Raw genomic sequence first — 16,625 nt, forward strand, 5'->3', positions numbered from 1 at the left:
GACCGCGGTGTTGCTCTGACAAGAACAGCCACGCTCCCAAATCCCACGCCAGCCAAGCAGAAGGTTGCTGGTGGTCTCCTGGCTGTCCTGCAGTGGGATATGGCAGCAGCCCATGCTGCTCTATCCAGACCGAGAGAAGACAACACTGCTGGGGCCTCATCCAGGTAAGGAACGGGATGAAATTATTGTCATTGCTGTGGGCATGGGTATACACTCCTAATTCTGTTTGCTGCTGCTAATTCAGAGTAACACGTTATCAGTTATCACCAAGATAGCTATTTTTATTATAGAAACACTGGACCTTGTTACAAGACATATATATACCCTGAAAACTCAAAAAAACAATAGCAGCTAATTTTTCTCTAATTCAGAAAATAAGTCAAATCTTGATCGATCTGTTTACTTTTTTTTCTTCTTTCTAAAATCATAATAATTTTCTATAGTGAATAAATGTCTTTGAATATTTTGTTTGGGAGCTCAGCTTGAAAAACAAGCTAACAACAACAAAAACCAGCCAACCAGTAAGGGCAAGCAGTACTCACAAGATTTCATCAGTTACTTCCAGCAAGTGTTCCTTGGTGCCCATTTAATTCTGCTGTTTTAAGTTAATGTGCAAAGCTTCAGCAAGGAACAAAGGTTAAATACTTGGAATTTGCACAGGTTGTGTGTCACCACAGAAAGCTAAATAAATGTTACAAATAAGTAGTAGTTCCTCCAAGAAAGAAAAAAGGAGGATACAGGGTGCAGCTGCCCTGAAAATCATTATAAGACGAAAATTCCTCAGGAGCCAAGTGAAAAAGCAGGAGGTGGAAATGCGGAACATTGCAGAAGTGCTGCTTCCAAGACTGCTTCATTTGAGGACTCCAGGTAGGTTTGGAGCTGAGCAGAATTATTTTACAAACATCTCCAGTTATGTATTACTGTAAGTAATAACACAATATACACCTGTAGTACAGGAAAATGCTCTGCTACTACTGGAGTACATTTTAGCAACCTGGGCTGAGGGTTGAGCTTTGTGCATATTGGTAATTAAAATCAGTAGAAATAGATATGAACACAGTGGCACAGCACGCTACAGAGGTGAATATTTGCAGTTATAAAACTACAGTCCTGGATGAGTTTACAGCAAATCAGATTAAATTTAAGACTGTTACATTGTGCCACGGGAATTTATTTCTGTTGATGAGGTTTGGGTTGTTCTGTTTATGTTTGGTTTGGGTTCTGCTGGGTGATTTTATCAATGTGTTTTAAATACATTCATGCTGGTGGTTGCAGTAGGAGTTGCCAGCCAAAGCCATCTCCACACAGCAGGTACATTACATCTCCTAGTAAGAGGTGGCCAAATTGAAGGAAACAGAACTAGAGGCTGCCCATGGTTGTGCAGCATGAAAACCATAGCAGAGAAAACAGAAAACGCCCAAGTCTTGACTCTCCTGGCAAATGCGGAGTGTTGCCAACGCAAGGCACTGTGGCAAACCTCTCATCTCCAGCCCTCCTCTGTCACGAACAACTTTTCTGCTGGTTCTGGTCCTCATCCAGCTCGGAGAGTCCATGACAACAATTCCAGCATGCCAAATGTCTGGCCTCAGCAGATTTTCTCATGAATTCAAAAAATGGAGTGCGACGTGGAATTTTTACCTGACTCTTTTTGATTGTGTCTCCTGGAAAACATCTTTTCTACTAACAGTTCTGCAATCAGTGTGTATTTTCTGCATTTCACTCTCTTTGCCACTTGTATACTGTGGTACTTTACAGGAAAGTTGTTAACTGGTTATTTAGAATTCTACTACTCCAGGCAGTTGTAGTTAGTTTGTGTTGGTAGTTCAAAATTAGACTTCTACCTTCACAGGCTAATCCTGGGAGAAAGTAAGTGTCCTCAACTCTTATGAAACCAGTGATGTTCTGGATGCTTGGCACATTACTGAAATAAGGCCTCATGGGAAGGATACCCAGATGAAGTTGACAAACTTCTAAATAGAAAGTGTCTCAGTTTCATTCAAAAGCTACTTGTAAACTAAAAAAGTCAGAAAAAAAAAAATGAACTTATTCCTCAAACACCTCACACAAATCCCGAAAAGTCAGTAATTTCTAAAAATTGCACGGAACACTTGAAACAAGTAATCACCACTAAGATTTTTTTTTTCATTTTAATGGCTTTTTTTTTTATTTCTTACACATTTTGTAGTTACTATTTTCCTGCTATTTATTCAGAACAGATCCAGTGTAATTTTTCCCTGTACCATTATCACTAGCCTGCAGAGAGAGATTTTTATTACAGATAAAAGATATCTCATCGTGGTAACAGCACTCAGTTTTGCCTTATCCTTATCTGTTTTCTTCTTTTGTGTTATTCACATACACACAGTTCAAAATATTTGCGAGATGACCTCATATTTTTTGTTGTTGTTGCTTCATTTTGATGCTGTTTTCCTGGCTGAGAGGATGTGTGTCACTTGTGTTTTCAAATGAACTCTGGTAAATACAACCGCTTCTTGAAAAGATCACTGCTCTCATCCGAGCACGACTTTGCCATAAATATTCAAGTGGGAAGAAAACTATGAAGACTTCATGTGCGAACTACCCACGGGCTCAGTCTTCTCCCTGTTACGGCACAGTGCTGCTTCTGGATCCTTCTTCACAGAGCACACGACCTACCTCACGGCTGTACATGACACCGAGTGCCAAGGAAGGATAATTGTATTATAAGACTTTTTAATTCCCCAACTTACTTCAGCTGTTATCAGCAGCTGGTTACTTCAGCTAGCTGATATGCCTCGGTGTCTTGTAAATGTTCTCTCTAGTATTGTGCATTACTCATGGTTGGAAAATCACTTTGACTCCTGTAACATAATTATGTTAATGTCAAATGAGTCACGGGGAAACAGAAATCTTGTATCAGAGCTGCACCTTAGTGCCAGTTTCTGAGTGCTCCTGTTGGCATGGTAGAAGTAGGTTAGGGGATTTAGGGGGAAAAACAACTTTCATTCAATGAGTGATGTGAAATTATGATAATGACTCATAAGGAAGCTTGCGTGACAATCAAATTCAGATTCACCGAAACATAAAATTGGTAAGAGAATAGCCTGCCTGATTGTTTATAAGAGTGAGAATGAAAAATGATGAATTTTTAAAGAATCACTTTCCCAGAAAAACTTCATGGATATCTTTTGCACATAAACAGCTTCTGACATGCATTATTTAGCTCCGACAGCAGTGATTTATTTAAATTGACATCTGAATTAGATTACATTTCAGCGTCAATCGTCTCTGAGGTTTTATTAATTCTACCTCTTTCTTTGTTTAGTTAATACAAGTGATCATTTAGGAAAAAAAGCAAAACAAAACACCACACACACAAACCCCAACCAACAAACAAAACCTTTAGATCACTTTTGGTTCATAATGCAAAAAGCCGGAAAGCTCTTCAACAAGTTAAAAGTTCTTGTAACGTATCTTGTCCTAACTTAAAGCAGTTGAAGGGACATTAAGAGCAGAATTTGTTCCAGAGTTAAAAGATATGGGGACATACATCTGTGACACACTGGCTGTCCCAGTGCTAAGATACAGCATTTTTTTTTTCTATAATATACAACTCAGTATTTGCCAACCAGGATTCTACATGCTCAAACATATCAATATTCCCACATGCCAGCCTGATGAATAAGATATACCATCTGAATGTACACGGAGGCTTTTTTTTTTTCCCCAGATGGCTGAAACATTCTCAGAATATAAGACACTAGTATTCTGACAGATCCCACTGTGCTGTTCTATTAAAAGGCTCAGAACTAAATAAACACAAAAGCTGAAATGAAAATCACAACCAGATAGTTTAAGAGCCAGGGAAAAAAAAAATCACTCAGGGCAGTGCATAAAAATATTTGTAGATAAGTAACTATATTTACATTAATGTCCTATTGGAGAGACTTAGGAGACAAGACTTACATTTCTCCGGCAGTTCTATCTCTCTGAGTATTTCCCCTTCATCTGCTGGCTTCTCATCTCCTGCCTTTTCTGACTTTCGCTCCACTTACCCTAGAAACTCAGTTAATAAATTAAATCTCACATGCCCCATAAGAAACCAACTGTTGTTACTAAATTGAGTGGGAATATAAGGTCATGCCATAGGTGACTAAGTACACCCTAGATTTCCCTACGAGCCATGATCTAAATATGATGCCACAGCATCATCTCGACCTTATACTGAGTGAGGGGCTTTATTTCATCGCACATCCCCAGTCCAGGGATAACCCGCTATGGACAACACCTGCGGCTCGAAGCCCTCAGCGCTCTACCGAGTTAAAACTGTGCTTGATTGCGTCAAACACGCTCGTGGCTAATGTATGGGTGGAAAGTCTTTATTGTCCCATTCGGTCCTTCTGTGTTTTTGTTAGAAAGACATAGGAAACGCATTAACGACTTATTCCTTTGTAAATTAGCGTCGTGTGTTACTGATGTGTGTCTGTGGTTTGCCCTGCGGGTACAGGCGGGCACCGTCCGTGCGATGCTGCTGCTCCGGGGCAGGACCGGCCACTTCTCTTGTCCTGGTACCGGCCGGGCGGGGGACCCAGCAGCGGGGCCGCGGCCCGGGGAGCGGCTCCACGGGGGGGCATTACAAGGAAAAAAACCGAGAAGCCTCAGGCGAGGCCGAGCGGAGCCTCGTCCGCTGAGTCGCCCCGGGGAGGCGGTGGACCCCGGACAAACCCCAGCCCCGCGGCTTGGGGTCTGATCCCCAACTCGGGAAACTGCGGATCCCCCCGGAGGGCGCTCCCCATTCCCTACCAGGCCGGCAGTGGGGTGACCCCCCCGGACCGGCACCGGCCACCCTCCCGCACCCCGCGCCCCGCAAGGCCGGCTCCGCTCCGGGCAGTGCCCGGACACCCCAGCCCCCGTGTCCCCGGGGGCTGGAGCCGGGCAGAGCACGGTGCCTCTGCGACCTTCCCCCCCGCCCCAGCAGCTGCGCCCATCCGTCAGGGCCGCCCCCCGCCCGGGGGCGGGGCCGGGGGACGCTGCCCCTTTAAGGCAGCGAAGCCCCGCTCGCATTCCAGCGGCCTCCCCCCATATCGCGTCATCGTTCTGGGAAGCGGATGGCGTCATCCCGTCCCCCCGCGGCGCTGCCGGCGGAGGGGCGGGGACTTGAAACAAAGGAATAAAAATAGAAGGCGAGGGTAGGGAGTAGGGCGGCCGGAGGGCGTGGCCGCGCTCGCGTCAGCGGTGATGTCTTCGCCCTCTCCTCGCGCCGGCAGTGCGCACGCGCGGTCCCGTGGTTTATTTATAGGCGCTTGGGTGGGGGGTGACGTAATGGGGGGGGGGGGGGGGGGGGGAAGGGGAAGGGGAAGGAAGGGGTGTTGCGGCTGTCGTGTCGTTGGGCTTGTGCGTGCTACGTCACGTCACGTGCGTGGCTGTGTTTACAGCGGCGGTTGCCTGGCGACTGGGCCGGGCTCGTTGAGGCGGCGGCCGGGCCAGGGCCGGGGCTCCCGCCGTGGCGGAGGAGGCTTCGCCCTCCCTGGCCGGGGCTCGGGCAGGGCCGGCGGGCAGAGGTGAGGAGCCCGCGCCCCAGGGAGGGGACGGCTGGGAGCGGGGCCGTTCGCCGCCCCGGCTGAGGGGAGGGCGAGCGGGCGGGCGGAGAGCCCGGGCCCCGGTACAGGCCCCCCCGGCGCGGGGGCTGCGGCGCTGGTTTCTGCCTCAGAATGACGGGGGTCAGCAGCTCCAGCTGGATTTGTAGCTCTTGAAACAAGGAGAGGCTTCTTTGTGCGGTGCCATCGGTTTGGCTTTATTTGGCACCGGCAAGGGAGGCTGCATCTTCGTGTGACCTCCCTCTGCGGGGTCCTCTGTGGGAAAATAACTCCCTGGCGCTGAGAGCAAGGGCCAATAGCAAACCCCGGGGCTCTTGGTCCAGTGCCCTGCGCAGAAAAGCAGCGCGTTACCCGCGGGGATAGTTTCTACGCCCACTGGAACACGACATTCCCTGCAATTAATTATTACGTAAACATCACGTCGGGGATGCCATTTATGTTACAGCGTTTTTCTTAACTACAGCAATGACAGCAGTAGCTTATATCTAGAATCTTATAAGGATGCTGGTTCATTTCTGTTCCAGTTGCCAAGCCCATCACTGGGGAAGAACTGCCTCAGGATGTTCTGTAGCCTTTGTGGCTTTATAGTAACCCTGTGAAAGACCAAAGCATGGAAGCATTTGAACTCCCCTGCAGGAGCTGGCCTTGGCTCTTTTGCCTTTTTTTTTTTTTCCTAAGAATGAGACCATCGCACATTAAAAAAAAAAAAACAAAAAAAAAAACAAAAAAACCCCACCAACATAAGGATTGTGTGTTTGAAAGGATTTTGGGCAAGCTTTTTAATAGTAATTTTTACCTGCATAGGACAATTCCACAATTCATATCGTGTGTCTGAGGAGACTGGACAACACTCTCAGACACATGGTGTGAACTGTGGGGTTGTCCTATGCAGGGACAGGAGTTGGACTCCATGATCCTTGTGGGTCCCTCCCAACTCAGGACATCCTGTGATAGTAGTGTTTGGTAGACATGGCTTAACTACTTGTTATCGTAACTCTTTCAAAATCAGATGTTATAAGCTGTTGGGTCCTTCCACATGTGGCTTTTTTGAGAAGTTGTGCATAAAAGTCAGGAACTGTATGCCTGTCTCCCAAAGCTGTTGCTTTCTGTAGGTGGACCAGGCAGCAAATAGATCTTTAGCTTGGGATGACATCTTCTCAGATTGATTGAAGTTGAGGAAAATGTGCTGGGTCATGAGGAACAGAACCTGGAACCACGTTATCAGCAAGAAGCTTCTGGTCCACTAGTGACTGTGAGCAGGAAAAAGTAAAAAAATTCACCAAGAGTTATACAATAAGCACCATATAAAGGTCTCTATAAAAGAGCTAGAAAGTAGGTTAACACCACCTGAAGGCAAAATTAGTGTCCCAACTTCTGTCCTCATGTGGCTGTTGTCTCCCCATCAACACACACAAGCTCTTAAACTCATCCCTTTTTTTGTATTTGAAAGATAAAGCGGTTGAACCAAATCTAGACCAGATCTTGGGAATATTTTCATTCAACCATTTAACCATGCAGTTCATTTGAGATTATTTTCGAGTGGTTTTGGATAGGTTTAGCCAAAGTCTGGAGTCAAGAATTGAAGAGAGTAGAGGTTCAGCTCTTCATGTGTGGCAATGCACTAGAAAAGGTAATTGAATAGTTGTTACCAATCCTTCTTTTTCAGTCTTTCATTCTAATAAAGAAGCATATGCTTGCAGAGGTTGCATATACAATTTGAAGGGCTTTGTTGTGCAGTATGAACTTAAGCTAAATACTGCTGTCACAAAGGATTCCAAAGGAAGGTGGTATAGTTTGTGAAGAGTGGCTGTGCGTTGTATGAGGTGAAATCTTACAGAGCAAGAGAGAAGTGGACGAGCTTTCAGGAATATAAGCTTTTCTCCTTCAGTGGTTTTTAAAAAAAGCAATTCTAGAAAACTGTACCAATTAATCCCTGCTGTTTCTAAAATCAGGATGATAAAGCCATGCTTTATCAAAACCTTGGATTACTCCATCAGTTTTTCTAGAAAGCTAATAGCTGCTGGTTTTTTATTAAGCTGTTTCTGATTACACGCTGCTATGAACACTACCATTAGAATGGTGTTTGGACCAACATACATGTAGTTGTACAGTTCATTGCTCTAAGTGCAAGAAAACAGCCCCAGGATACGCTGGTAGTTCTGGAGATAACACAGCATCTATTCCAAAGGGCACATTTCCAATGCTTACCCCACTGTTATAAGGGTGACTGAATGTTGACCATGAAACAGTCTTCTGAGTGAGCTACCAGAATATGATTGCAAATCTGACTGTAGTTTTAAAATAAAATCTATGCCTGTGATATACTACCCTATACTATAACCTCTATGGAAAACAAATAATCCTCTTAACCTGGAAAAAGTCCTCTGCTTTGAAATGAAGCTTTCCCAGAATTTTCCATTTGCCCTTCATAGCTTTTGGGTGGTGTCCCATCATAAACAACCTTCCTGGAAGTCAGTGAGTACCAAGCAGAATCAGGCCATGTGTGAGCCTTGGATAATAAATGCCTTCTACAGCAGAACTACTGTGATATATGGATCCAACTCATTTGCATCCCAGAATGTGACGTACTTGACATACTTGCTCAATATAGTCAATGTCCTCATGGAAGTTACTGGTTTGAACCCGAACCGGGCATTAGAGCGACTCTCACAAGCTGAAGGACAGAAATGGCCAGTCAGCAACTGGAAAATATTTTTACAAAGCAATCCAAGTGGACAACAGAGTGCCTCCAAAACACGAGCCCAGAGCTTAACTTGTTTAACTTGGACGGACACTTAAAAACTGTGGTTTCGACAGAAACATAAATTCGGTACTTAATTTTGTAATTATTCTTCCTGTCAGCCCTTTGCTTTCCCACAGGCAAAAATTAACAGCTGTTATTTAAATTCCATTATGATTAAGGCCCCTCCTCGCTTCTAAGTGCCAATTACCCTTTTCTCTAAAAACATCTAGCTTTTTAACATAATCAGGGTATTTTAATTCTTATGAGACTTATGAAGGTCGGTGTTATTAGCTATTTAGATCTTTTGGTACTATTTTAGAAAATACCTTTTTTCTATTGCATTCTCTGTCCTTGCCTTCTGTGTCTGGAATCCATTTTCAGGGCAGATTAGGAGGGAGTTTCTGGTGGAAGTTAAGAAAGAAATATGTATTCCCTGACTCAACAGGGCTCTTTGTTTTCCAGCAATAGAAATAAAGAGGATCTCTTTTGAGCCTGAGGGTAGAGGGAAGGAGGAGTGATGGTTCTTTGTCAATATGATGTTTGTGATTTAGTTCTGCCTGGAGGAGTTGTTGTTTTGTTGCTAAATTGTAATTGCACTTTTCCTGTGGCTTTAGAGGAGATTTGGCTATGTTACGGTTCTGATTTGTGATTTTCTTCTTCTGTGAGATCTCTCCAAAAAGGTAGATGGGAGTTACATCTGTGACTTCAATGTGCTACTTTCTCTCCTTCCCAGTTGCAAGGATTTCCTTTCGGTATGAACCAGAGCTGAATGTCAAGTCAGTTCTTGCAGTCTGGCTTTTTCATTCTAGAGAAAACATGATACATTTGAAATGTATTTGAAATATAATTTTCTCATTGGATCGTTAGGTTATGCAAGGTGGAGGATGGCAGTTACCCTTAAAGCTATTTACTACTGTGGTTGTGAATCTAATGAGGGAAGATGAGATTCAAGAAGGGACATGATAAAAGGTTTTTGTAGAAGTGAGTATTGTCTGGATGATGAAAGTATATGAGAAAATTGTTTAAAAAGAAGTTTACAAATCCCTCAGTATTTACAGTTCTGCTGTTACTTATGAACAGCCCTTGATCAAGCGTAGGCACTCAGTATCCTGTAGTTTTCTACTTCTTGGGAGTCTCCTATTTTTCTAGCAGCACCAAAGTCAAGAATTTGTGGCTTTTTGCAAAACTAAGAAGTTATTTTATTTTATTCCTTAGGTGATAACTTCCTTTCTCTGAGCAAGTATAAGCAGAATTATCAGTGATACTAAGCATTTTTTCTTTTCAGGTAGAAAAGGGTAGTTAAGATGTGAGCAAGAAACTTAGGAAATGTAGAGTCTACCACAGGGTGTTTTAGGTAAGTCATTTAATGCTTTCTGACAAATATAGTTTGTTTCATACCTCACAGCAATGTGGTGAGCATAACATTTAGACTGTTAATCATATAAATAACTAAAATAAATAGAAATTGTGCTTTAAAGGCTTTACCTGCTTCTTTTGACCTTTTACTGTTTTCTACAGAGCAGATACCACAGCATCTGTGTGAACTGAAACAATACATCTATTCATAGAATCTGGTGTAGTCTGATAATCTCACAAAGCAATTTATTCCATCTGCGACATCTGTTATATTATTGAAATTTAAACAACATCCAAAAAGTCCCTTTTTTATTTCTGTCCTCAAATCTTGATAAGAGTTCAAAGCATTCAGCTCTACCAATTTTTTTTTATAGTTACCAGTCAATTAATCAAACTCTAAATAATATCACAATGTTCTCATAACTTTAAACTGTTTCACGAGTCTGTTAATTTCTAATTGACATTTTGTCAACTAGTCCATTCACAAGGCTAGTGCAGGACTGTTACCTGGTAGTGTTTGTCATGACAAAACGAATTACTAAATTTATGAACTTCTTGTTATTGCTACCACTGTTTACCAACAGTGTAAATGGAAAGTTTACATTGAATGTGACTCACAAAGTTCAGAAATAGATTAAGCCTTATTGCTGTGTTCTCCATTCTAATCCTTCCTGCCCTTGCCACCCTCCCCACCCTCAAATCAAAGTTTCCAAGACTGTGAAGTCAAAATGTTTCACGTAAATCATCTTGATACAGCTCAGGCTCTTTGAAACTTCAGTTCTGTTCTGCTTATTTCTTCCAAAGCTTCCTGTCACTTCCTCTGTATCCATTTGGTGTTTTGTTTGTTTGCTCTGGCGTTATATTTGCCTTTATCTAGGACTGCCAGTGATCTGAAACTCTGGTTTTCAACTGTTATTAAAAAACTATGGGTAACCTTATTAATAAAGTTCACAAAGAAACAGCTATAGTATACTGTAAATCACAATGGGAAATGTATTTTACAAAGCAGGAACAGTTGTGTAAAGAAGTTTAAAAAAATTGTTTTCCCCAAGGGCTCCTGTTTTTATAACTGTTTAGGTTCACATTCTTTGGAACTTGTCTTTTCCTTTGGAATGCCTTTCTGATTGTGAGAAGTTGAAAATGGACTCAATAGGTCATGACTACCATTTCGAAACTTTCATAAACAACAGGGCACTGTGTACTGGGGAACATTTATCTTAAGTGAGCACAATGCTTAGAAGAAATCCTTAATCTATTGCTTATTCAGTTGAATGCACAGCAGAAGCAAAACCGTGCATGAACATGTGTATCAAGGCAATATCTTTAGACATTTATCAGCAGAAATGCACTATACAATTTACACTGAGAGAATTGTTGCTTTGTGAGAATTTAGTCTTTCATTTCTTTGACTTTTCTGCATGTTTGAATCTCAAAATAGTTTTTATTGAATAGTTCTGACATTGGTATCTTCTTTCTGCCCTACATTTAGAAGTAATGCAAATAAGATAAAGCTGTTTTCCAAGTGGGGTGTTATCCTGTCCCTGGTGAGCTCAGTGCCAGTTATCACTGACTGAGGTGATGCAGGACTGGGAGTGGAAGTTTTCAGATGGGGGAGTTTGCTGGTTCTTAATTTCTTTTCTCGATATGGTTTGATGTGTGACTAAAAGCCACAGGTTTGGCTGCTAAAACACAGAACTTACACAGTTTTTAAAGTGGACATGATTTTAAAATTTGTTTGATTCCCTTTTAGTAACTACTTTTAAGATCATGACAATGTACTGATTTTGTTTGTAGTCTACTCCTTTCCCCCAGTACCAGGTATGTAAATTGTATTTCTGGTCGTTAATACACACTTGATCTCGGATAACTTGTTATATCTATGTTGTTGTAAGCAGTGTCTTCCAAGGCTTTCTAATTAGCTTTTGTCTAATTTTGCATGCTTTCTGGAACTGAGAGATTTCCCAGAAAAGCTTGGTTCCTTCCTCCCAGTAAAATCACTGTCTTTTAAAAATGCATTTCAGAGGTACAACATGCCGAATTATAAGTTGATTCTTTTAAAGCTTTTAAATTTGATTGATGTTACAAATAATGATTTTTTTTTTTTAAGGGTTGAGTTGCATACTGCTTGAATGTTATTCAAGACTCTGCTGAAAACTTATTTCGTTTTTCACTTAAACAATCATTGTTTTATTCACATTTTAGAAAAATGAATTGCAGTAAGTCATCATGGTAGCTTACGTCCTAAAAGACCTTTGTAATCTGGAAAAATAACAATTTTTAATCTTTGCGCTATACAAAACACAGTACTTAAAAACAAGTCTGGTTGTACGTTAACTTCTGTAATTTGGATTGCTTTTAATAACTGTGATTACAGTGTAGTACCCTGCCTGCCTCCTGGGCAGTTATGCCATCTTTAGTGCAATCTTTGTAACGGCTTGAAAAGGCGAATAATGAAACCCAGGTTTTATTCTTTTGCTACTTCATAACTGCTGTAGAGTTGTCTTGTTTCATGATGGCTGTTCTGCTTAAATGTGAAGTTATTTAGCACTGAAAAGAACCAGTCTTCAGCTGTTGAAAATAAGAGTGCATCTGTAATATTGGTTAATGATTCTTTTTTACGCTTGTTGTCAGTTCTTTGAAAAATACAATTTCAAATCTAAAAAGACACGTGCTTGTTTATTTAATAATCCCGTAGAATATATTCCTGTGTCACTGAGATCAGTGATAATGGGATGAGTTTAGAATTGATGATTAAAAGTAAGGTTTTAAGTTCATAAAGAGTTTTATCACTAGTGTATAATATTCTGCACCCAATAAAGTAGAAATTATCACTTATTTCAGGAGGAATCAGAGTGAGGCTGATTTTGCTGACAAGGTCTGTTTTCACTCAGAGTTGGAATAGGAGGATTATCTGTTGACATACATATTTAAACCAAATTGGTGTGAATATAAACCAGATGTTTCTTGGGAATATATTTTATAGTACATTTGAACTATAAAACAAGGTGACATGTTTTTTAATAAGTATTTCTGATTTTGCATGGAGGAAATGTGGATTCTGGGAAATGTGGATTCTAAGATACAGTACTTGAAGTGTTTGGAAATTCTTGGCCAGTTACAAATAGCAATCTTGTACAATATAAAGCGCTGCAATGAAAAGCTGGATACAAAATGCAATGACCATCTGTAGAAGAGAAAATAAATCTTGTGGACGTAAAACACAGAAGTATTCTTTTTAAATAATTTTCAGCAGTCATTTTAAAGACTAGGTTAAATCTCGATTTCCACGTCTGTTTTCACTGAGCACCTGAGAGGCTCTCAGCAAGTAGCTGATGATGCCTAATGAAGAATGTAGTACTGAAAAACATTTAAGTGTTGTTTAGCTGCATTCACAACACCTAGATGCATTGAGTCAGGGGACCTTATTGTTACCAAAATTCCACCGTGCTGTCCATCCTCTTCCTGTAAGCCCTTCAAGAGTGACAGTGGAAATAGTGTATGTCCCCAGTCTTACAGTCTCTCTCCTCCCTCATGAACGTGCTTCACGAGGCCAAGGAAAAGGTGGCACAGTGTTGTTTTGGAGCTAATCCCCTCCATACAAATACGGGTTAGCTATACCCATAGACATAGATCTGGAGGAGGATCATCTCGATATTGGAGTGTGTTAGCACCGTTGGTGGTGTTTTGTATTATTTCTAGTAACAGGAGTAAAAGAAGTTACTTGGAGTTCTTTTTACTTTTTTCCCCCCTCACTTAATGTTTCTTAAAGATGAGCTGGCAGTTGCTGGTTTATTATAGTGCTCTAGCATTTTTAACAAGCATTGTGATGATGCTCTTATTAAAAATAAGACCTACAATATGGACAATTAATTACTATACACTGTCCCTTTACTGTACTCTTGATTCATTCAATGACAGGACTTTTGCTGTTAATATTATTGGGAACATGATTCTCTAATGGTCTTTGCCTGGTTTTGCTAAATACTTATATCCGTAAAAGAGCATTTATTTCTTACAGAATTGGATTATAAGTTTATAACAATGCAATAAATTAAAGGAGGGCAGTTGCACAGAGGAAGAAACATTTTCCTACCCCTTCTTCACAGTCTCCTCTTGTTTTCATGATATGATACAATATGTAGAGAACATGCTGAAAGGCACTTACGTCTTTTTTTGCTATCTTTGGATACCTTTTCTCCAAAGCTTGGTGGTTTATGAAGAAGTCTTATACCATCTGACACTGGAGATGACCCGAAGTTTTGCGTGGTATGCTGGCAGTTGAGTTAGTGAAGTATTGTATCACATTCAAGTATGACGGCATGTCCTTCCTGCTTGTATCTGCTTTCTGAGAACTTCCATTTTAGGTTGTTGGCTATTAGTTCACTTTCTGATAACTGATGTTCTGATAATACAGGGTATGAGTTGCACATAATGTTTCGCTGTGCACAGATGTGTGCAGACTGGAACCGGCTTTACAGAGATCAGATGGGTCCCTTTCTGAAATACATTATGGATGGCTATACCATCTAGTCATGCACATGCAGAGCTGCCCAAGTTGTGAATGAGCTTGTGGCAGCCATATGTCATGGCATAGTGGCTAGTTTGGGTCCTTGGTGTGGCACAGTACTGTTGTGATTAGTTGGGTTCCTGTTGTAACTATGGCCGAGACGATATACATGCCCATATTGCATAGTATAATTTTACGTTTAACATTTCTGAAATGAGGAAGTTCTGCTTTAGAAGAGGATGGAGGCAAAGAACACATTGTACCTTACGCTTACACTATTGCATTAGGATAAATTTGGTAAGAACATAAACTGGCCATAGAAGTGTAATAATAACTTGACCCTGTACCCTGAACTATAGACATGTAAAATGTAATACAAATATGCAGTTAGGCATTTACATGCTTCTGTAGCTTTGTCAATATAGGTCAGTTACACAAAGGATGTGTACATTTAGCAAATACTTGAGGCTGCTTTTCATTTAGGTGTTGGGTTTTTTTTTTCCCCCTCTGCTTGCCCCTTGTAGAAGGGCAAGAGCATCTTAAATAGCATCAGCTTGGTGAATAAGCCATTGGCATTAGCAGATGCACTAACAAATACAGGTCTCCAACAGTGACAAGGGTTTTTAGCATTGTTTGCGAAGCCTGGGTACATAAACTCTACCCATCATGAAGCTGAAACAGCTGCCAGATTTACTAGTAGTTGACTTTATTTGTGAGTGCACAGAAGCCTGGGAATCTGGCTGTTGACAGGCAATATGTCAGTTTGGGAACTCCAGTCATCCGTATTTAACATGTACCTAAGGGTTCAATATCAACTCTTTCAGGGTTGTTTGATCCAAGTGCTGTTGAAAGCAGCATGAGTTTCTCTATTGACCTTGATGAGTTGATCACTGTATGACATAACAAATGTGTGTTGATTAATTCTCTGCAGTTCCTAATATGCACCCACAGATGATGGAGGACCATTTGTGGCCATTGTCACTGTTAGTCATTTTCCAGGAATATCTCCTGTTTGTTTTCAGGCTGAAACCTCCAATCCTACACAGTATTACAAATAAACCATGTAAACAAAAAGTTCTTGGAATAGTGAGAGCAATATTTTCTAAACTTCGAACTTTCCCAAAATCATGCTCACAGATCATGTGACATGTTACAAAAGTTGCTGATTTCATTGTTTGGTTTTTGAACATGACTTTCAACTTGTAGACAGCTGAAGGTTTCTGCAGCCTGTAAGCAGAAGGGCACAAAGGGCAGGGTGTTGCATAGTGAAATGTAACTGTGACTCAGCTTTTGCTGAAAGTAACACTCATTTCATTTCTCCTACTTCCTTCTGATTATCAAGAAATGCTGTACAGCACTGAAGTAAAGGAACACTGCCCATTTAAAGAATATTTTCAAAACTTACTAGAAATAGTGAACTGCGGAGAAGTAAAGCAGTAACTAGCAGTGTTCCTTTCTTAGATGTGAAATTTGTGGGAAGTACTCATGCTACAGTGCTATTTCTAATTTCAGGAGCAAAATGTCTATCACTGCTTGTACATACATGTCGTAAAATGCTGGAAAAATGTGAAAACTTTCTGTTAAGATATCCCCTAACGTGATTCAGCTTTGCTATAAAGATATTGGGCTGTGATAGGAGCACAAGTGTTTTGGGAAGACCTAAGCAAAGTTCTGCTGATAGCACACATGTTTTCCATGCTTGGTATGTGTGTATGTTGGACATCAGAGATGGAAAAATTAGTAGTATCAGGACAGGATGGGTACTCTTCTCATTAAGAGCTTTCTTACCTTTCTTTGATTTGGATGAGAACTGGTGCTCTTGCATTCCTTGAACAATTCTCTGTAATGTAAACAGCATCGTGTTAAATACATAGGTTTGTGGGAATAGTTTTCTTCAAGTTTGTCTCTAATTTATGTTACTGTGGACCATAGTTTCTACTCTGCCCCTTGTATCATGAGTATTCCAAAGGTTCCATGGGAGCAGCCCCCACACTTCAGAGTGGAGGTAAACATAGCATATGTTTGTTTAAAAAAAGACTTCAGAAGTTACCAGAGGTACACTAACACTTGAGGCTTTGTTACATCATCTGTTTCTCACAAGAGGAATTCCTGGTCAAGACTCACAGGATTATATAGATTGGAAAGGATCTCTGGAGATGATCTCATTCAAACCACTGCTGAAAGCATGGCCTACTTAGATTCGTTTGCTCAAGGCCTTGTCCGGTCAGGTTTTGAGCATTTCCAAGGATAGAAATTCTGTATCTTCTTTCAGTAACTTGTTCCAAGGTTTGACTGCCTTTACGGTGAATAATTTCTCAGTATCTAATCAAAATTTCCCTTGTTGCAACTTGTGTCCGTTGCCTCATCTAACGCAGTCCTTTCACTGCGTGTTTGAGAAGAGTTTAAGTTTGTATTCTCTACACCCTTCTATTAGGTCACGGAA

The 16,625-nt window shown here is 41.1% G+C and overlaps 1 protein-coding gene across 4 annotated transcripts in view; it reads left to right on the forward strand.

The window, feature by feature from the left end:
• Window positions 1–5,432: 5,432 nt before the first annotated feature.
• The window catches only part of PACC1 (proton activated chloride channel 1), a 91,853-nt gene continuing 80,660 nt past the window's right edge, over window positions 5,433–16,625 (forward strand). For 2 of the 4 annotated variants that reach the window (XM_071806000.1, XM_071806002.1), the window contains exon 1: window positions 5,434–5,540. The gene's annotated coding sequence lies outside the window, so the exon portion shown is untranslated. Of the gene's footprint in view, window positions 5,541–9,604; window positions 9,674–16,625 lie in introns of all 4 variants that reach the window. The other 2 variants (XM_071806001.1, XM_071806004.1) reach the window with 2 other exon arrangements.

Source organism: Patagioenas fasciata, chromosome 3 (assembly GCF_037038585.1).
Source record: "Patagioenas fasciata isolate bPatFas1 chromosome 3, bPatFas1.hap1, whole genome shotgun sequence".
Taxonomy (NCBI): Eukaryota; Metazoa; Chordata; class Aves; order Columbiformes; family Columbidae; genus Patagioenas; species Patagioenas fasciata.